At 43.3% G+C, this 21,711-nt stretch overlaps 1 protein-coding gene across 2 annotated transcripts in view; it reads right to left on the reverse strand.

Annotated features, from left to right (window-relative positions):
* LOC143145006 (uncharacterized) overlaps positions 1–21,711 on the reverse strand; it is a 643,697-nt gene that overhangs the window by 407,617 nt on the left and 214,369 nt on the right. The window lies entirely within an intron of this gene.

Genomic DNA, 21,711 nt, shown 5'->3' on the forward strand with positions numbered 1-21,711 from the left:
TTCAAACGTTGGAAATTAAATTTAAAATAATTATTTCTGTGCAGAGATTACACCTTTAAGTTCAAGCGAGTCCAAACGCACCCAAAGAATCAGAAACTGTAAAAGTATCTACTACTTAGTGTCCACCACTACTATACAGTGATTCGACTCGAAACAACAGAATCCTCAACAACAAACAATCCTCTCGTCGTGTTCTAATTATCGATATATGGATTCTGACTTTCATCTCCAGCAATTACAAGGATGTTTATACTCTTGGGTAATTTTTCCTGCTGGATTTTAAAAAATAATTCCACGAAAGATACAACACTTACGTTGCTAGTACCTAATAACATTTGTCAAACGAAAGATAAACGCGTCTAAACAACCAATCCTCTCCATCGTCTTCTAATTATCGATATACGAACCATGACTCTACTCTCCAGCAGTTACAAGGATGTTTATACTCTTGGATAATCTTTTCTGCTGGATTTTAAAAAATAATTCCAGTTGCTAGTACCTAATAACATTTGTCAAACGGAAGATAAACGCGTCACAGTTGTACGACCATACTCACTCAAAGTTCAGCGTTCGTTCGATCGTTCGTAGTCTCGAAGTCACGACGATCGAATTTAATGCTCGATCGTGAAAGAAGTGACGCCGATTCGTCGCGATCGCGACGCCGGAGACGCGCGATCGAATCGACGCGTCGCTTTGATAAATCGCCGCGGCCTTGACAATCCATCGGGTCGATTTTCTTTCGCGCGATGATTAAGCGGCCATCAGGGTGTCACGGAAATAGATTTCCGTTCGTCGATTACCCAGCGGAAAAAGCTGGATTACCAACAATCAAAAAGTACAGCGATGCGTGGCTAAGGAGCCGATGAATGATGCGACATTAAAGGGACGATCAATAACCTGGTCGTTGTTTAATGGGGTAGACCGAATGACGCCACGATGGAGTTACGATTGTCATTAACCGGAGAAGATCGTGGCGCGAATGTACATTAATCTCGAAACTCGATGCAGCCTCGACGAAACGTTGCGAAACTTTATGGAGGAATTGGTGTGGAGAAACTTCGAACGAAGAAAAATCACGCTGTACGTTTATCAAAAATCCTCTTTCGTACGTTAGAGTGTTTCGAGCGGACCACTAGTTGTCCAACCGGTACATTTTTAAAGTAGAAAAAAAAATTATTGCGCCGAATGACTAAAATAAAAAAGTAGTAGAGATGGTTCCTCGGTAAATAGAAGAAAAGGCAAAAGTTTATTTCTTAACATTCCTCGTTGATAGCTCCTTGAAACGATATATTTTATTTATCCTATTACAGAGGTGTGCCAAACAAACGCAACGACCTACAAAATATGAAGATCAAGATCAAGGTCATCGAAGGTGATCGAAAGAAATATTTTCGAAAGACAGACGGTGAAATTTGCATCCGTAAGCGTTTTACTTCCGCTTGGAGCGTTCGAAGCGCGTATACGCTTCGAGTTCGATCGCGTAGTACGCGTCACACTCGTCGTAACATTTTAATACGAGTCCCCGATGATAATCTCGTTACGGCAGGGAACCGAAACCGATCGTCGACAATACGATCGATAACCGGCCGTCGCGCGACTCGTTGATTAATTGCCAAGCGGTTGAAACGCAGCTCGGTGCGCGCCAGGATTAGGCGTTTCTGAATTACGATCCAATTATCGTCAGGTGGCTCGACGAGGCGCATCACGGAACGCGCTAAGTCGCCGTGTAATCGCTAATTGGAGAAAGAGCCCTGTGAACGCAAGTCAAAACCCGAACAAGAAGATTACACTCCTAAATGTAATGTAATTACACGCCGCGGCGCGGTGTTCGAGCGCGGAGCAGCGAAAAAAGCTTGGCAAAAACCGATCCCATGGCACAACGGTCCATGGAAACGGACCCTGTATCGCGCGTACCGTATTGGAAGCGGCGGATCGGTCTTTCGGGTACCTGTTGCGGTGCAAATTAACCATTCGGCGCCACGAAGGTCTAGGAAGCCGTTCACCGCCCAATGGCATCGTAGAGCGGAATCTTCGAACAGCTGTGCACCGTGTGTGTTCAGGCCCGAGGTTGTTTCAAGTGTTACCGATCGATTCAGATCGTCCAGTATCGTAGAACGCGATTGAGAAGTGGAAATTTTCTAGAGAGTTGCGTAGAATGTAGAGATTTTCTGATCACTTGCATAGGGGAGAATAACAATTTTCTACAGGTTTATTTAGGCGAAAATAAAAATTTTCTACAGGTTTATTTAGGGGAAAATAAAAATTTTCTACAGGTTTATTTAAGGGAAAATAAAAATTCTCCACAGAGTTGTACAGGGGAAAATTAAAATTCTGCATAGAGTTATACAGAGGAAAGTGAAAATTCTGTACGAAGTTATACAAGGGCAAATAAAAATTTTCTATTGCGTTATATAGGGAAAATAAGAATTCTTGTCAGGATTATACAGGGGAAAATGAAACTTCTCTACAGAGATATACAAGGAAAAATAAACACCCTCTACAGGGTTAAACAGGAGAACATAAAAATTCTCTATAGAGTTATACAGGGGAAAATAAAAATTCTCTACAAAGTAATAAAAGGGAAATAAAATCTCTCTACAGAGTTGTACAGGAGAAAATAAAAATTGTCTAAAAATTTAAGTAGGACACAAAATAAAAATTGTCTAAAGACTTGTATACATTAAAATAAAAATTCTCTGTACAGTTGTACATAGGAAAATAAAGTCGAGGAATTCCACTAGGGTGGAGCAAGCCCAACTTTACACCCGTCTCTGACTCTGCCTTAATATTAATTAACGGTGAGTTTGATAATGAACAGAATCTCGCAGAAACTTCTGTAATTTAAAGATTTCATCTTAGCGGAACTTCTGTAATTTAACCCAAAGATTTCATCCCGCTCAACGAACTCGGGCGTTTATTACCTTAAAGCGTTTTTGAGTAAAAAAAATCCCGAACTCGTATTTTTAATTTCGTAAGAGAGAACTAAGGAAATATATGAGCATCTCTGGTATCTATTGTAATAACTTGAATGTATCAAAAGGGGACAGTAAATCGAAAAAGATCCAACAAACGCACTGGTATCAACCCTACATACTCGAAGCTTCTTTGAAAAGTTGAAACACCTCGACTATTTCACCCGAGAAGTAAAAATAATTGAACAATTACTACGAATAATTATTCACCAATTCCTGCAATAGAACCAATTCTCCTCTAACAATTTCACAATAACGCTCTTTCATTACCATCTCGACGTATTCTTCGAAACATCACACCAACTCCACCCCAAAGGCAAAAACAATCTGTAATCTGTAATTTCACCCCAAAGGCAAAAATAAGTACAATTACTCCGAATAATTGTTCACAAATTCCCCCAATAGGACCAATTCTCCTGCAATAATTTCAAAACGTCGCTCTCCCATTACCATTCTCGAGTGTGCTCGCATTTGACCGAAACACGGTCCTCGAACCAGAAAAAAGAAACCAACTCGAGTCCCCTCTCGCAAAGAAGGAATCCTTCGAGGACTACGAGGATCCACGGGGTTGGAAATTCGATCGTGGATGTTTCAGCCGAGAAAAACCCGGGGACGACCCTCGTTACGTTCGCGGAGAAACTGAAGGCGTATCGCGCGCGCGTATCTCGATCCACGAGGTCCTTTCCAAGATGTCCGCGGGTCGAAAAACAGGTACGCGTAAAACTAGAGAGAACCACTCGAGCAGGCTCGTCCGCGTTGACATTCAAATGTACCGTACGGCCCCGGTGGGCAGCGTCCGGCTGCAGGAAGTCGCGAGCCGGCGTCCAACACAAGCTTACTCGGCTCGGTCTAGGGAACCTGTTTGATTGAACAAAAATGTCGCCTGCGATGAAAAGAGCGGGGAACGGTAATCGTGGTCGTAGGAGGAGAAGGAACGAAACGGAGGGAGCTGTTCGTTCTGTCCGCGAAGAAAAAGAGCTGGCTGAAAGGGTGAAACGGGAAAGGGGTAGGGGAAGAAACCGGGAATGATCGGTCCGAGCGCGGAGGTTCGCGGTGCTCGAACGTGTCGCGAGACGTGGAAGCGTTTCGCGAATTTTTTTTCGTCGAGGTTGCCGGCAAGCCAGCAAGCGGCATCGAAACTAATGGCGGAATATAGATATGGCGCCGGTGTGACCGCCGTGTGGCGGCGATACCACCGTGGAAAGCCGATTAAAACGACCGCGCGCGGCACCGTTTTTCAAGCGGTGTCGGTGCCGCCGCGCGGAAAGAGTTGGGATCCCTCTATAAGGAAGTGAACCAAGGCCCCGACGTTCAACGGACAATGAGCGTGTGCCGCACTGGAAATGACATTTGAGCGCCTCTCGGCTAGGCCTGGGTTAGAGGCTTGCCTCGCCGCGGTGGACGCGACGCGTAGACGCTCGACAACCTCTCGAGGCAAAGGAGAGGCGCAACCACACACCAATAAGAACTATCGGCTCGTTATTGCTACCTGGCGAACGACGATGTTTAAAGATCGTGACTTCTGTCGGTCTGCCGACAGCTTTACGAATAACCCAACCTTGCGCGAATTTCCGCGATCCACCGCGATCCACCGCAACAGAATCGTACAACACGCTCGTAGGTAACTTGGGATATTTTACCTCGCGCCGACCAGTCCCTCTATAAATTCTATTCCATCCCGAGAAACTTTGAACGACCACGCGAGCGAACGAGCGAACGAGCAAGCGCGCACGCGCTTATCAGGCGGTACGTTTCAATGGCGAATAAACACGTTACGGTACCATTAATATTTCCTACGTCGATACTCGATTTGTCCCTGTCCCACCGCCCTCCCCTTACTTCGATCGTTGTTGTTTCGTATCCCCCTCTTCCAGGAGAGAAAGTATATCGGGACGTCCGACAATCCCGAACCGTGGTCCCGTACATTCAGAAAACCACGACTCGCTGAGAATAGTCACGTACGCGATTACTGACGAGGTTACCCTATCGAGGCGTTGAACGAGCGATAACGGAAAGAACGTCGATAAATCGGTAAACGATAGCATTGTGCGACATCTGTACAACTGGTGACGACTTCGTGTAATCAGGATTGTTTCCAGTTACAATTGTAGTTTTAGGGAAAGTAACCACTCGCGTGCACAGGTGAAATCACTGGCGTGACGATAAGAACGATTGTTGATTGAGTAAAGATAAAAGTACACGGTGTAGTGTATTTTTCTGTTTGATTTTAACCACGCGAGGAATTCAATTATCCGGTGTCACTACCCCGATGAAATCACGTCCATGAGCGACAGGAAATTGCGCGAGAATAGTTTTCTGTCTGGTGTTTATTTTTTACGGATAAATCACGCTAACGAGTAACGCAGTCGATTGGTCGTGAACGAAAGATACTTGTCGAGATACATCCAACGAGAATCGTCAAGTGGCAGTACTGCCCTTGACGCCCGGGCATATGGGCACTTGCCCTCCAAGTATTTGCCACGGTTTGTAAGAATCGAAAGAACGTTATTGTACGATACATCTGATTTGTTTTTTTTTCTTTTACGTAGTTTTACAATATTCTTGTGGTAAGTTTAAGTTAGATCATGCGCAGTGAAATATACTTTTCTGGAGAATATAGGCTTGGATATTTGTTAATTATATCAGAATAGGAATAGCAGGCCCTAGGGGTGGAAGAAAATAAAATAAAAAACGAATAATAGATGATTTTATCGGAATTGAATAGTTCAACAGCGCTTTGCAAAATTCTTATTTTCAATTTCTTTCAACGATCGAGACTACGCTATAGTATACGCGTAGGAGATACTAAATCGATCTAAATTGTCCATCGTTCAATGTAGGATTGTTAATTTTCCTCGAAAGATAAGAAAAGCCACAACTTGAAACAAAAAATATCTTTATGTGAAATTTATACACGAGGAATCGCGTACACCGTGCAGTTCTATACTCCATGGTACTAGGTTGTCCAATAACTTTTTTCCATTGTAAAAAAATACTACGACATTTCAACCTTGAACAACTGTAAATATACAAGCGAATCGACAGATCTAAATAAAACTTTGCACGTGTTTATCAAACGGTAATACCATCTCTAGAAAAATAAAACAACCCAACAACTCCATTTCTCATCGACGAAACTTATCGATCAATCTATTATCTCCTATTACTCTCGATCGTCGTCTCCGTCTCGGAAAAAACTTAAAAATAGAAATTAAAAATGATAATTTCCACCTATCTCCACCATTGCTAAAAAAATATCCAAAACGACGTTCCCTAAGAAGAAGAGACTTCCGACTCATTCGCACGAGCCTAACCCCGCAAAACCGTATCACTCGTGTCCACTTCTCCCCCACGATAACGAAGATTGATCCTACGAAGAGGTCGTGTAAGGATAATAACATCGATTCTGTTTACGTTCTTGTAAGTAAATGGTCCGGAGCAGAAAGTCGTACCCGGTGCAAGGTTGCCGCACGAGCAACAACGACGAGCAACGCTGTTTATTCAAATGAATTCCGCTCCGTTTCAATATTTATTCTATCCTCCTGGCGGTTGTCGCGCGACTAATAATCACATCGTTATAATACGGAGCCGCGATCCGATCTATTCCCAATATTATTCTTAACGCGCGGAGCGCATTAGACGGATCGGGGTGAGGTAAGGTAACTACGCGCGTGTCGTGTATCACGGGTGGCTAATAGCCGGTCCCCTCTACCGAGGCTCAGCTCGATCGAACGCAAACAGACCGTCTCGTTGTCGGCGCGGGCAAAAACTTGTTCGCGTTGCAGCTTCGACAAAGAGAATCGGCGAGAGAGGAAATTTGCAAACATTAACGTCGACGAGCACCGTCTGTGCAACTCGCAACCGCCGCGCCACTACCGGCAACCACGGATGAAAAAATGCCGCTTCCATCGTGGTATCCCGTTAACGACGTAACACTGGTATTTTTATGGTTAGCCCAGGTATATCGGGTACGACGCGCGCGGTGCAAAATGGTGAATTCTGCTCGATTATCCGATACGAGTCCTCTCGGTGTTTTAAAAATCGACTGGATCCGGGTGTTGCCACACCGGAGGAACACCGAGTTACGCTGGGATCCGACAGGTGGGATCTTTCCATTCTTCGGGACCCGGTTGCCGAACGAAACGATGGGAAATAAATAAAATTAATAATAGATTAGTTTTTATTATAGATATACGCGATTGCGAGACGGAGCATTAACGGGGCTCACTGGGCAACTTGCACGGAGTTGTTTTTATGTTTCACGGTGGCTTGGAAAATATTTCTCCTTGTATATTGGAGTGTTAAAAAGATGGGATTTTTCTTGACTCGATTTGCAATTGGTTAAAGGTTTGGTATTTAGTTTGTACTGGTTTTTTAGATGGAATCTTTTCTCCTGGGATTATGTGTGGGATAGAGGTGGGTGGTTCACGGTGGCTTGGAAAATATCTCACCTTGTGCATGAGAGTATTAAAAAGATGGGATTTTTCTTGACACGATATGCAATTGTTTAAAGGTTTGGTGTTTAGTTTGTACTGGTTCCTTAGATAGAATCTTTTCTCCTGGGATTATGTGTGGGATAGAGGTGGGTTAGATTAGAGGTGGGTGGTTCACGGTGGCTTGGAAAATATCTCACCTTGTGCATGAGAGTATTAAAGAGATGGGATTTTTCTTGACACGATGTGCAATTGGTTAAAGGTTTGGTATTTAGTTTGCACTGGTTCCTTAGATGGAATTTTTTCTCCTGGAAGTATGTGTGGGATAGAGGTGGATGGTACGATGGATTTTTGAGTAGAGGAATTTTTAGAAACCTAGAATAATGTTACTTTGGAGAGAAATCGCGTGGGTATCTTTCTTCACGATTTCTCTACGAATTGGAGACTGTGATTGTTGGAAGTTCGGTATTTATTTTGCGATACGAGTTTTTCACTCCACAAGCTTTTCAAGTCGGAAGCTCTTTACTTTGGAAACTTTTACGTTAGATGTTTCGAACGCTAGAAATTCTCTACAGAGGATTCATTTACCCTAGTTTATTACGCTATCATTTTTTTACTCTAGAAGCTTTTTTCGTTAGAAAAACTTTACTGTTAAAGAAACGTTAGAAAAACGTCAATTCTTGACGGTGGAATTTTGTTCGCTAGAATTATTAGGTTGTTCGTAAAGTCATTTCGTGTTTTTTTTTCATGAGATTGAAACACGATTTCTTTAGAATATATAAACATTTGATTAAATTATATATTCTCCATTTTGGAAAACGAAATCACTTTCCAGACAACCCAATATATACACAGAATAGAAGTGCAACGCATGTGGGTGGTACGAAAATGAAACACAATTTTTTTAGAATATATAAACATTTGATTAAATTATATACTCTCCATTTTGGAAAACGAAATCACTTTCCAGACAACCCAATATATACACAGAATAGAAGTGTAACGCATGTGGGTGGTACGAAAATGAAACACAATTTTTTTAGAATATATAAACATTTGATTAAATTATATATCCTCCATTTTGGAAAACGAAATCACTTTCCAGACAATCCAATATATACACAGAATAGAAGTGTAACGCATGTGGGTGGTACGAAAATGAAACACAATTTTTTTAGAATATATAAACATTTGATTAAATTATATATCCTCCATTTTGGAAAACGAAATCACTTTCCAGACAATCCAATATATATACAGAATAGAAGTGTAACGCATGTGGGTGGTACGAAAATGAAACACAATTTTTTTAGAATATATAAACATTTGATTAAATTATATATCCTCCATTTTGGAAAACGAAATCACTTTCCAGACAATCCAATATATACACAGAATAGAAGTGTAACGCATGTGGGTGGTACGAAAATGAAACACAATTTTTTTAGAATATATAAACATTTGATTAAATTATATACTCTTCATTTTGGAAAACGAAATCACTTTCCGGACAATCCAATATATACACAGAATAGAAGTGTAACGCATGTGGGTGGTACGAAAATGAAACACAATTTTTTTAGAATATATAAACATTCGATTAAATTATATATCCTCCATTTTGGAAAACGAAATCACTTTCCGGACAATCCAATATATACACAGAATAGAAGTGTAACGCATGTGGGTGGTACGGTCGATTTTGGAGCGTAGGAATTTCTAGAGACACACCTGGAATAATCTCGTTCGGTCGAAAACCAGCGGCAACCTTAACCACAAAAATGCCACGTCCATCGAGGCGATCCCGTTAACGACGTAACACCGGTATTTTTATGGTTACCCCGTGTCTATCGGCCTCGATGGTTCGAGCGCGAAATAGTAACTTCTGGTCGATTCTCTAAGTCGTTTCGATGTTTGCAATTAAAAACGGATTAGCGTTGATCCAGCTGTTGTAACAGCGAGGAACATAAGGTGAGATTTGTTTAGTTTAATCTGGCAGCGAGCTAAAGTCGACGGGAAGAATTTCAGTGTACCGTTATCGGGTATTAAAACTCGCTGTTCGATGCTCGTTCGATTTTCTACATTGTGACTTCGCAGATCTCGAAGTCGATCTTCGGTTCCGTGGACCGAGGAAAACTGATTTTCAATTTCAAAGAGGAGAAAACGTGTCGAAAGAATGATCGCTGCCATCGTTGCACGTTCACCAGGAATTAATTAACCAATCGAATGTTTCTTTCCCGCGAATTCATCGTTCTTCGTTAACAAAAAATCCTATAAAAAAAAAAATAATCGTATCAATGTACACATCGTTGATAGAGATATATCTTGAATTTTCGAAACATTTCGCTGATTCGGAGTACGCGGAACGTTCGAGATTTATCGGTGCAGTGACAAATCTGGAAATGATTTCTTTTCTCTTGGAGATTCGAGCTGATCGAATCCGTTCATATCGATAAAAAATCGACGATATCGATGGAAAGTCCAAGCGGAAGCGAGAGGAGTGGACAATCGTAGAACAAGAGTGTGCGCTCCGCTATGGTCGACCTCCGTTCACCTCTTATTTATGAGGCACGCAACGCCACTTCAGGAACGTTTTAACGAACGAACGGTTCTCTTTTATAACAGCGGTTGCTCGTACAAATTAAGTGCCTTTCTTCCGATAATAAACGTCCGTCGGTAATTTAGAGATTTAGAAATTGTGCTGCTACCGCTGTTGCCCGCTGACGTCGGCCGTGTACGGGACGGAACGAGCACCAGTAATGACGTCCCTTTCTTCCAGCGGGTCGACCGATGAATTCATTTCGACCGCAATTCGCGCCTCGTCCGCTTTCTACCCTGTTTATCGCGCGTTACGCTACGCGGTGAACAGAACGCGCGTGCGCGCGCGCGTGCAACACGCCCGTGAACGTTCAGAGAACTCGCGTCCAGGACCGAAATCGAACATCGACGAATCGCTCGAAAAATACGCGCGATCGACGTCAGACTTAGATCGATCACAGTGTTGCACTATCGACAATTTTCAATATTTTTAACGCACATTCGTACGTTCGTTGATGTAGGTTCGTATGTCGTCGATGATATCGGTAGTTTGGGCGACGATGTAGGGACGAAGTTGATACACTTTGAATAGCTGTATAATGATCGATCTTTTAAATTTGGAAAAGTTTCTGGAAGATTGTATTGTAAGGCGTTAAGGTTGCTTAGCTAGTGTGTGTAGGGATTCAACGAATTAAAATACGTTTTAATTTGAGTGTGTGTATGTAATAGGTTGTTCGATTAGTTTTGTCGTTCGAATATAAAACTTATTGAATAGTACTAGATTGAACAGTGCCACATTGAATAGTACCATATTGAACAGTACCACATGAAGCAGTACCATATTGAACAGTACCATATTAAACAGCACTACATTGAACAGTACCATATTAAACAGCACTACATTGAACAGTACCACATTGAATAGTACCATATTGAACAGTACCATATTGAACAGTACTATATTGAACAGTACTATATTGAAAAGTACCGCGTTGAACAGTACTATATTGAACAGTACCACATTGAACAGTACTATATTGAACAGTACCATATTGAACAGTACCACATTGAACAGTACCACATTAAACAGTACCATATTGAAAAGTACCACATTAAACAGTACCATATTGAAAAGTACCACATTGAACAGTTCCACATTGGACAGTACCACATTGAACAGTACCATATTGAACAGTATCACATTGAACAGTACCATATTGAACAGTATCACATTGAACAGTACCACATTGAACAGAACTGTTCGATAAGCTTTCTCGAACAACAAAACTTATTGAGCAACCTACTACTATACTGTACAATAAGTTTTATCGAACGACAAAATTTATTTAACAACCTAGTATGTGTATGTGAGTAACATAAAAGATACAAAGAACTATTTCGACAACGGAAAAGAGAAAAGAACGCGAAAAACGTAAAACGTAAAAACTCGAACCGTTTCTCGTGAGTGCGACTTACCTCGACGAGAGCTCGATCAAGAGTCCAGGTTTTACCGATGAGGTCGAACGCATTTCGACTCCTTCTCTAAACAAAAAGGCCGTCGACCCCCCAGGACCACTCCTATTACGCACGTTCGAGGAACAGCGATATTTGAACGCACTTCAGCTTAAACCTAAATAAATCGACACTGAGAGCAATAGCGAGAACGCTTCTCTCCTCGTGTCAACGACCCTTGGTCATACATATCTTGCAGTACAGCGTCAAAAATCTACTCGACTTTCAACTATATTGACTAACGAAGAAAGTTGATACCATTTATCAACCAGCTGCAAAAGCAACAATTCTCAAAACATTGAGATATCCTTCTCTCTACGGTCAATTATTATTTACCAAAGATATATTCAAATTTCAGGTGGAATCTACCAACAGAAAACTTAAAATATTTTTCGACGTCTGTTCAAATATTTCTAAAAAATAAATATTATAAAATCGACAAGTGCTTCAAAATGAAATATATCTCCATAGACTGTACCCACATTCCCCTAAATTCCACGAATCAGCTCTCAAGAAGCATTCACAAATCTCCCAAATTAAAATATCCAAAAATATACTCAAAGCTCCAACAAATTCTACAATTCAGCTCTCAAGAAGCATTCACAAATCTCCCAAATTAAAATTTTCACAGAGACTATACTCAAAGCTCCCACAAATTCCAATATTCCAGCTCCGAAATTAAAATATCCACAAAGATCCAAAAATATACTCCAACCTCCCACAAATTCCACGATCCAGTTCTCAAGAAGCATTCACAAATTTCCCAAATTAAAATATCCACAAAGACTATACTCAAAGCTCCCACAAATTCCAATATTCCAGCTCCCAAATTAAAATATCCACAAAGATCCAAACTTATACTCAAATCTCCCACAAATTCCACGATCCAGTTCTCAAGAAGCATTCACAAATTTCCCAAATTAAAATATCCACAAAGACTATACTCAAAGCTCCCACAAATTCCAATATTCCAGCTCCCAAATTTAAATACTCGCAAAGATCCAAAATTATACTCAAATCTCCCACAAATTCCACGATCCAGTTCTCAAGAAGCATTCACAAATCTCCCAAATTAAAATGTCCACAAATACTATTCTCAAAGCTCCCACAAATTCTAATATTCCAGCTCCCAAATTTAAATACTCGCAAAGATCCAAAATTATACTCAAATCTCCCACAAATTCCACGATCCAGTTCTCAAGAAGCATTCACAAATCTCCCAAATTAAAATATCCACAAATACTATTCTCAAAGCTCCCACAAATTCCAATATTCCAGCTCCCAAATTTAAATACTCGCAAAGATCCAAAATTATACTCAAATCTCCCACAAATTCCACGATCCAGTTCTCAAGAAGCATTCACAAATCTCCCAAATTAAAATATCCACAAATACTATTCTCAAAGCTCCCACAAATTCCAATATTCCAGCTCCCAAATTTAAATACTCGCAAAGATCCAAAATTATACTCAAATCTCCCACAAATTCCACGATCCAGTTCTCAAGAAGCGTTCACAACTCTCCGAAATCGAAATTTCCGCAAACACAACACCCCAAGTTCCCCAAAATTCCACGATCCAGCTCTGAAGAACCAGGTCCCGTTGCACAAATCTCCCAAATCGAAATATCCCAAGAAAACCATGTTCCCCCGAAATCGAGCTCCCGAGAAGCACCTCGATCCGTTATAGTGGTCGTTCCTCGACAAGGTTCCACGGATCGCGAGTTTTGGAGCCGATCTGGGTAAGCGACGCGGCGCGGCGCGACGCGACGCGACGACGAAATTTCATCGACGAATGCCCGCCGGTGTGTGTGCTCAGCTGACGTCCGGATGAAGCATCGACGAGCCGACATAATTAAACGCCGTCGAGATGGTTATCCGATATCGGCAATAAGCTCCGCGGATCCGATACGACACTGACAAATAGCCGTATTGATTCGTTCGTGTGAGCGGCGACGGAGCTGCGCTGCCCGCCCGATTAGATTAATTAACGATTTCGAGAACGACGCCGTACGTTCCGGCGTGTCGTTGCACGTAGGAATCAATTTCGACGACAGCGCTGAAAGCCGTGTACGAGCCACGTCGGCGTCGTGGCGGCTTCCACCGATCCCGGGGCCCCGCTCCGCTTGGAGAAGAACTATTTCACATGAGATAGGATCTACGGAAATGCACGGCGCATGGCGATCGTTCGGGGCCCCGCGGGTTCGACGTGGAATCGGTCGGTGCTTACGGTTGCACGAAGTCGGATTCCAGATATCACGGTTCGTTATCTCATCTAACTTGGTCGGTGGTCGATCGTTACGCGATCATTACGGTCACCGGGTCATTGCCACGATCGCTTAGATCTCAATGATAGCGTGCGCGATCGAAAGGAGGGGGTCAATTAAAAGCGTAGCGCGGAAACGATCCGCGGGGCGGACCGGAGAAACGAAGAGAAAATTAGCTGGCTCGGCCCGCCGATGTTCCTGCTCGTGTTCGGACCGATGCCGTGAATCTGTTCTTTTCTTTTTTTTTTTTCAACGGTTGCAACAACTGCCGGAGCTCGTCCGAGAATCGCGTCGAATGGTATTGTGTATTTTGGAATATCGACTCGAATCGAAATTTCTTTACGCGATTAGTTTCCAGGCAAAATTTCACTTTTAATCGCGCGCCATGGAAATACTTCGTTGGGTAATATCGAGACTGACAATGTTCTTTCGGTCGAGTGTACGAGTCTTCGGGTAAAATAGGTCACGGAATACACGGAGGTCCTGTTTTTAAATTAATTTTGTCGAGCGCTGGTGCGAATTTTCAAGGATTGTAGCAGTTGCTCGAATTTCTTGAAGAATTCTCCGGAATTGTACCCATGTGTCTTTAGGGATATTAAGTTGCAACGAAAGTTATTTCTGTGATTTTTAAAAGGCATTCCTGTATTAGACAATATTGAACCTACAAGTGTTCTGATCGATTGTACGAGTCTTCGGGTAAAAGAGATCCCCAATACATGAAATTTGTATTTTTAAATTAATTCTATCGAATGCTGGTGCGAATTTTCAAGGATTGTACCAGTTGCTCGAATTTCTTGAAGAATTCTCCGGAATGGTACCCATGTGTCTTTAGGGATATTAAATTACCCCCTTTCTTTTTCCCAAGTTCTTTCCCTAATCCTCAGACACTGCTTTATCGAGCACGAGTTATTTCGTTAAAATCGTTATTTCTTCTAAAAGAGTTCTTTCGTTCGACTATAGGAGCCTTTATGTAAAAAATGTTCCGAATGTACGGAACTGTCCCCAAACTTTCAATTTTAATGTCACGATAGAATAAGAGAACCAAGTGTCTTTAATTTTATAATCCAAGAGAACTACACAAATATATGAGCATTCTCATCCATCGTGACAGCTTTGGAAAATAATGAATTCCTTGACTATGGAAAAACAATGTCTTACGAGGACGCGCTGGGTCCAGAAGGACCCGAGGCACGCACCAGAGTCTGATAACCCTCCAACCCGGTCCATTTAACGTCAACGTTGTAGTCTTCGGTCGTCTTCCGAGCTCCCAAAGGTACAGAGAGCAATCTCCACATCGGAGTTTCCACTGGCAATTTACGTAACGAGAGAAACCCCTTTTTGAAGAAGTTGGCCACTGGGGATGAAAGTTGGATTCCCCGCGATAACGCGAAACGCAAACGATTCCGCTCTACGAAGACACCTATTGCTACACTTCGCCCGAAGAAAGTTTTGCTATTCGTTCGGTGAAACTGGAAGGGTGTTCTTACGAGTCACTTTCACGCAACGCTTGACTCCGTGAGACACAAACAGGTAAACATATTTCGAAAACAACACCGCGAGGAAATATATCGCAATAGATCGCGAAATATTCCAGCGTCCAGAAAGAAAACAAAAACCATTGGAAGAATACAATATTTTCGACTTACAAATCTCTACGTACTCTAATAGGTTGCTCGATAAATTTTATTTTTCGATAAGAAATGGAGATATTAGGTTTGTCGTTTTATTATTTTAAAGATGGTACTACTGTTTGATAAACATGTGTAAAGTTTCATGAAGATCTGTCGACTCGTTCGTATATTTACAGTTATTCAAAGTTGAAGTGTCGTAGTATTTTTGTACGATTGAAAAAACGTAAAAACTTATCGAACAATCTTGTACGTATCCAAGATATCCTACCTTCCGTGAAACTTTCTAACCTCACCCTCCAAAAATTATATTTTCCCCACAAAACAATTCGAAATCCTAATCCTCGAACGATCCACGCATCGAAAGAACCAAGTGTCACGGTCCCGTGGTGAACGCGAGCTGTTCGAATCTTCATAGTTTCTCGAATAAAAAAAAACAGAAGAAAAGAAAAAGAAAAAAAAAAAATTAAACGCGCTTGAGATTTCGCGCCGGTGACCGGTCGAATGGTCCGCGAGCTCGGTGTCGAGGTTTCACGGGAGGACCATGAAAAATAGAAAGCACTGATTTCTCCAAATAGAAACGCCGTTTAGGCTGGCCTCCTTCCTCGCCTCGCGTCGCGTCGCCGCGAAACAGTTTATTAGACGAAACGCTCGCGACGCAAAAATCTTCGAACGGAGTACGAGCCGAGTGGATCGAAGGCGCAGCTGTCGACTCCAGAATCGAGCGAATAAATATTTAACGAGCTGTCTCCGTCGTGGAACGAAAACAAGAGACGAGGAGACCCGCCCGAGCCGAAAGCTTTTTTCGTTGCGAGCCACGCGGTTGAATTTCATGGGCGTCCAGACCTGTCGATCACCTAATTTGGGGGATCGATCGTCGAACCACCGATCGCTGCACGGTGTAATTGTAGGCTCGTCGATTCCTTCAGCCCTCCTCTTGCCCCTCATTGGCCGCGGTCAGCTCGAATAAACACACCCGAGTCACAGCTGCGTCCACGGATACGTTTAATCGAACGATGATATTTAATTACAGACCGTCATACCTTTCGGTTGATTAATCGATCGACGGAAAGGTGCCACGGTCGGGATTTCGGGCCAGCCACGGACCGAACTTGCAATTAACGCGATGAATTGCGGCCCTGCTATAATTCGAAAGGTAATTCGCACGATTTTCAACGACATCATAATCGTCGATGGATTTCACCTCGCTCCTGTTCGACGTTTCGTCGAGGATCGATTTTTCGGTCGTTGAGGTTTCCTGGAGATAGACTTGGAACGATTTTTCCAGAGAGAAGTCGGTGTGGAGTGGGTATCCTTGGTTGGTTCTCTACGAAGTGTCGTTCACGTGAACCGATCGATTTTCGAGTATAGGAATTTTTAGAGACTAGAATCATTTTTTCCATCGAGAAGTCTGTGTGGAGTGGGTATCCTTGGTTGGTTCTCTACGATTTGGAGTTTATGAGTGTTAAAGGTTCGGTAGGATGGAAGTGTCGTTCATGTGAACCGATTGATTTTCGAGTATAGGAATTTTTAGAGACTAGAATTATTTTTTCCATCGAGAAGTTTGTGTGGAGTGGGTATCCTCGGTTGGTTCTCTACGATTTGGAAGTTATGAGTGTTAAAGGTTCGGTAGGATGGAAGTGTCGTTCACGTGAACCGATTGATTTTCGAGTATAGGAATTTTTAGAGACTAGAATCATTTTTTCCATCGAGAAGTTTGTATCAAGTTGGTATCCTTACGTGATTTTCTACGATTCGGAGGTTACAAGTGTTAAAGCTTCGGTACAATCGAAACGTCGTTCACGTGATCGATTTTCGAGTATAGAAATTTCTAGAGACAAACTTGGAATAATTTTCTTTCGTTGAAAAATCTACATCACGCACATATCTTTAACTACTCCTCTACAAATCATAGGTTGCAATTATTGAAAATTCCGTTCAACAGAAATGTCGTTCCGCTGGACGATCAATTTTAGAACACAAGAATTTCCACGCAGACGCCATTGACGCTAATTTTCTTTTCACGGAAGTGTGTATCGTACGAACACGTCGATCAGAAGTTCCGCAGATTTATTTTCCATACGCTTCGGTACCAATTACTATACGCAACAGAAGCGTACTACCTATGAAATAACCCGATCCAAGTTCCAAGAATTATTTCATAAAGCATACCGTATCGATGTATCGGTAAAAGAATCGATGAAACCGATGGTGAAATCGAATCGAAACTACGTTGGACGATCACGACTCCTCGTAACGCGCATACGCGATAAATCCGAGATATCTCGAACCTTTACCATTTTTAAACTACAAACCGCGGATAACTGACGCACCGTGGCACTTTGATATTTTTACGCGAGCGTCACGTCGCGCCAATCGCTTCGAATCTACGATCATCCACGGAAGATACGCGCAACAAGTACGATGCAATTAGAATGGAGAGGCCGGATTGCTCGAACGAGATTGAAAGTGACATCGGAATCGTGTAAACAGAACCACCTGTGTATCCCTACGATTTCTGGGAGAGTCGACTCGACTCGACTCGACTCGACTCGACTCAACATTACCCAACCGAAGATTCGACCCGAGACAGCCTCGATATACGCAGATAGTTCTCCAGCAGCCGAACCGCTCGTCCCGAGCGCCGCGACGCGTGTTTACGACGCAGGGGGCACCGCTACGCGCGATGCAACCACGAACAACGATAAATCTTATCCAACGCACCGTATTCTAATCCAGAATGGACACCTGATTAAACTCGCTTTCGAAAACGAGGAGGAAAAATAATTTCCAGGGAAAACAAGCTCTCGTTCAAGACGAGTGCAATACTGATACCCTGGTTCTTTGAATCTTCACGTTATCCGATATATTTAAAAAAACATTTTAGTCGAATCTGATCGACTACTTTAAATACATACACTTACGGAGAAACTTCTTTTTCATCATTACCATCAATCCAAATGCGTAATTTTATGAATTTGATCCATATTCTCGAGTGTATTCAAAGATGACTAATCTAGAACTCGTTCTTTTACTCGATTCGAGAAACATTGCTAAATTTTCTTCTCCTTCCACATTACTTCTGTCGAAAACGCACAACGATCAATTCTCAAAAGATTGCAAGTGCTTCCAATCGCAATGTTTAAAAATTCTCAGGTGATTTACCTCCCCTGTCAGCGTGTTACCCTCTCGCGTAGTACTTTATCGCAATCGGTATCGATAAAGGGTGTACTCGCTTCGAAAATTCCTCGCGAGTAAATTCGACGACACGGACGTCTGCGCGGTACGACGACCGAAAGTTCAACTCGTTTCCGGAAGATCGCGACGCGATTGGTCCCGGTTGGCAACGACGCTGATCGCTCGTTACCACGAGGAAGAGGAAGGTGCCGCGTAAAACGTGGATTTTTTTTCTTCTTCTTCTTCTTCTTCTTCTTTTTTTTCGTTTCTTTTCCTTTTTTTCCTCTCTTCGTCTTCTTCTTCACCGGCCGACGAAATATGTCGAGTCAGTCGCTTCTAGCCTGTGTTACAGTCGTAACATCTGCCGTCGCTGATTGTCGAGTACCGGTGCCCGCGCGTAGCTAGCGAGCGTGTGTTGGTGCGTGTCATCTTCGCTCGCTGCCGCGGGTTTTATTGCGTTTCGTCGCTTAAATCATACCGTAGTCTCGACGAGTGAATTCCACCGGACGGTGCGAATTACACGTTGTCGGAGAAAGGGCCCCGTATGCAAAGCCGCATCCTTGATTTCGCTTGTTCCGTACCGATGGGCGACGTGGCCGGCCGGTGGTCGGCTCGTTGGGCTCGATTCACGGTGCGCCGCCGTCGGCGTCGCGTCACGGGTCGTCATCATCGGGATAAAGAAAAAGGAGCTACGTGATTGCCGATTCACCGCTAGCCACACGCGTACTCGGCACCGGTGGTCGTCGATCGGCCGGAGTGACGATCGTTGCTCGATTCTTTCCGAATCTGTGTACCTACTGTTCGTCGCTGAGATAAAGGCAAACGAGTGTTCGGATATCCAGTATAATTTACGATCTACTGGTTCCATCGTCGTGTGGCCACTGGCTGTTGTCTTTCTTACTGTCCTCGGTTAACTTCTTGCGTGTTTATGGTACTGTTCGTTGGTGAGAAGAAGGCAAACGAGTGTTTAGATATCTAGTTTAGTTTACGGTCTACTAGTTCCCTCGTCGTGTGGCTACTTGCTGTTGTTTTCGTCATTGTTCTCGGTTAACTTTTTACTTGTCTATGGTACTGTTCGTTGGTGAGAAGAAGGCAAACGAGTGTTTAGATATCTAGTTTAGTTTACGGACTACTAGTTCCCTCGTCGTGTGGCCACTGGCTGTTGTCTTTGTTACTGTCCTCGGTTAACTTCTTGCGTGTCTATGGTACTGTTCGTTGATGAAAAGAAGGCAAACGAGTGTTCAGATATCCAATATAGTTTACGGTCTACTAGTTCCCTCGTCGTGAGACTACTGGTTGTTGTTTTCGTCATCGTTCTCGGTTAACTTTTTGCGTGTCTATGTACTGTTCGTTCGTGAGAAGAAGGCAAACGAGTGTTTAGATATCCAGTCTAGTTTACGGTCTACTAGTTCCCTCGTCTTGTGCCTACTGGTTGTTCTCTTCGTCATCGTTCTGGGTTAACTTTTTGCGTGTCTATGTACTGTTCGTTGGTGAGAAGAAGGCAAACGAGTGTTCAGATATCCAGTCTAGTTTACGGTCTATTAGTTCCTCCATCGTGAGTACGCTTTGTGACCATTGACTGTTGTCTTTCTTACTGTCCTCGGTTAACTTCTTGCGTGTTTATGGTACTGTTCATTGGTGAGAAGAAGGCAAACGAGTGTTTAGATCCCCATTCCATTAGTTTACAATCTAATAGATCCTCCATCGTGGCTACGTTTTGTGGCTATTGGCTCTTGTCTTCGTCATCCTTCTTGGCCAACTTCTTATGCGTTTTTGGTACTGTTCGTTGGTGAAAAGAAGGCAAACGTGTTCAAATTCCAACTATAGAGTCTACTACCTTCCTACCATGGTACGTTTCGTGACTATTGGCTATTGTCTTTGTCACTAGCCAAAGTTACCTTCTTACGTGTCTATGGTACTGTCCGTCAATGAGAAGAAGGCAAACGTGTTCAAATTCGGACTTTAGAGTCTACTACCTTCCTACCATGGTTACTAATCGCTGTCTTCGTCATCGTCCACGGCCAACTTCTTCCGCGCCTATGGCGCTGTTCCCACGAAGAAGGCAAACGAGTATTTGCATCCCCACTTTAGAGTATAGCAACTCCCCAGCCATATCGTAGGCGTTGTGTCTACTGACCACTGCCTAGACTCGTCTGTTCTTCAACGATTCATACGTATCTATCCTATTGATCGATCATTAATTATCCTTTACGTGATTAATTTCTTTTTGCCTTTGTACGGGAGCATTGCCACTAAGAGAGTACACATTATTCTTGACTTTTATTACAAACAATAAAATCTTCCTTCAATGGTCATAAAATATTTCAAATATCGCCTTATTATTACCAGCACCTTATTTCGTCATTACTTCTCGTATCTCCCTTATTCACGTGGGGGTTTACTAAAGCTAATCCCTGTAGTATCGTCACCGAACGGAACACCGCTGCACCGTGACCGAATCTCAGGTATCTATAATACTTGACACTTCCCCCAGAGGGAAGCACCGTCGCGGAGCAGAGCGCACGCGCGGAAGATCGGGTACGGGGCACCGAGTAATTATCCGCCGAAAGGGAACGAAAGAAGAAATCGCGGCAGCATCCACCTGTCGATCGATCGAAGGACGCGTCTACCCGTGCGGAGGATCCGCGGGGCACGATCCAGCGAGGAAAGTAGGCGCGCGCACCGCGTTTCAGCACAGAGGCGTCGCGCGCGGAACATCCACGCGCGAGGAACGATGGTGGTGGTGGTTATGGTGCGCGTGTTCGTTCGTACGCTCGCCAGCCAGGAAAGATCATCATCGATCGTGAATCCGTGGGCCGCGTGTGAATCGTCGGAGTTATGCCTTCGACAAAAGCCACCGGAGAGCCTCGACAAAGCAATTCCGTCTGTGGAGGCACAATCGAACGAGACGCGCCTCGTTCCGACGTGTTTTGCAGCGGGGGCCCGCGCGCTCCTCCTCCTCCTCCTCTTGTAAAAGCGGGCAACACACGCGCGCGAGAGCTGACGCGCGCGCGAGCGAGCGCTCGTTCACGTCCGTGAGAAAGGAACCGGAGGAGAGCTGAAACGGTAGACGCGTTTACGTGTGCGTTAACGTTCGGAAAATATACACACGGTTCGACAACGTGGATACGTACCAGCGCGCGTCAGCTCGCGCCATTAAGGATGCGCGTGTTGGTGTGGCCACAC

The sequence above is a fragment of the Ptiloglossa arizonensis genome, chromosome 3 (assembly GCF_051014685.1).
Source record: "Ptiloglossa arizonensis isolate GNS036 chromosome 3, iyPtiAriz1_principal, whole genome shotgun sequence".
NCBI lineage: Eukaryota > Metazoa > Arthropoda > Insecta > Hymenoptera > Colletidae > Ptiloglossa > Ptiloglossa arizonensis.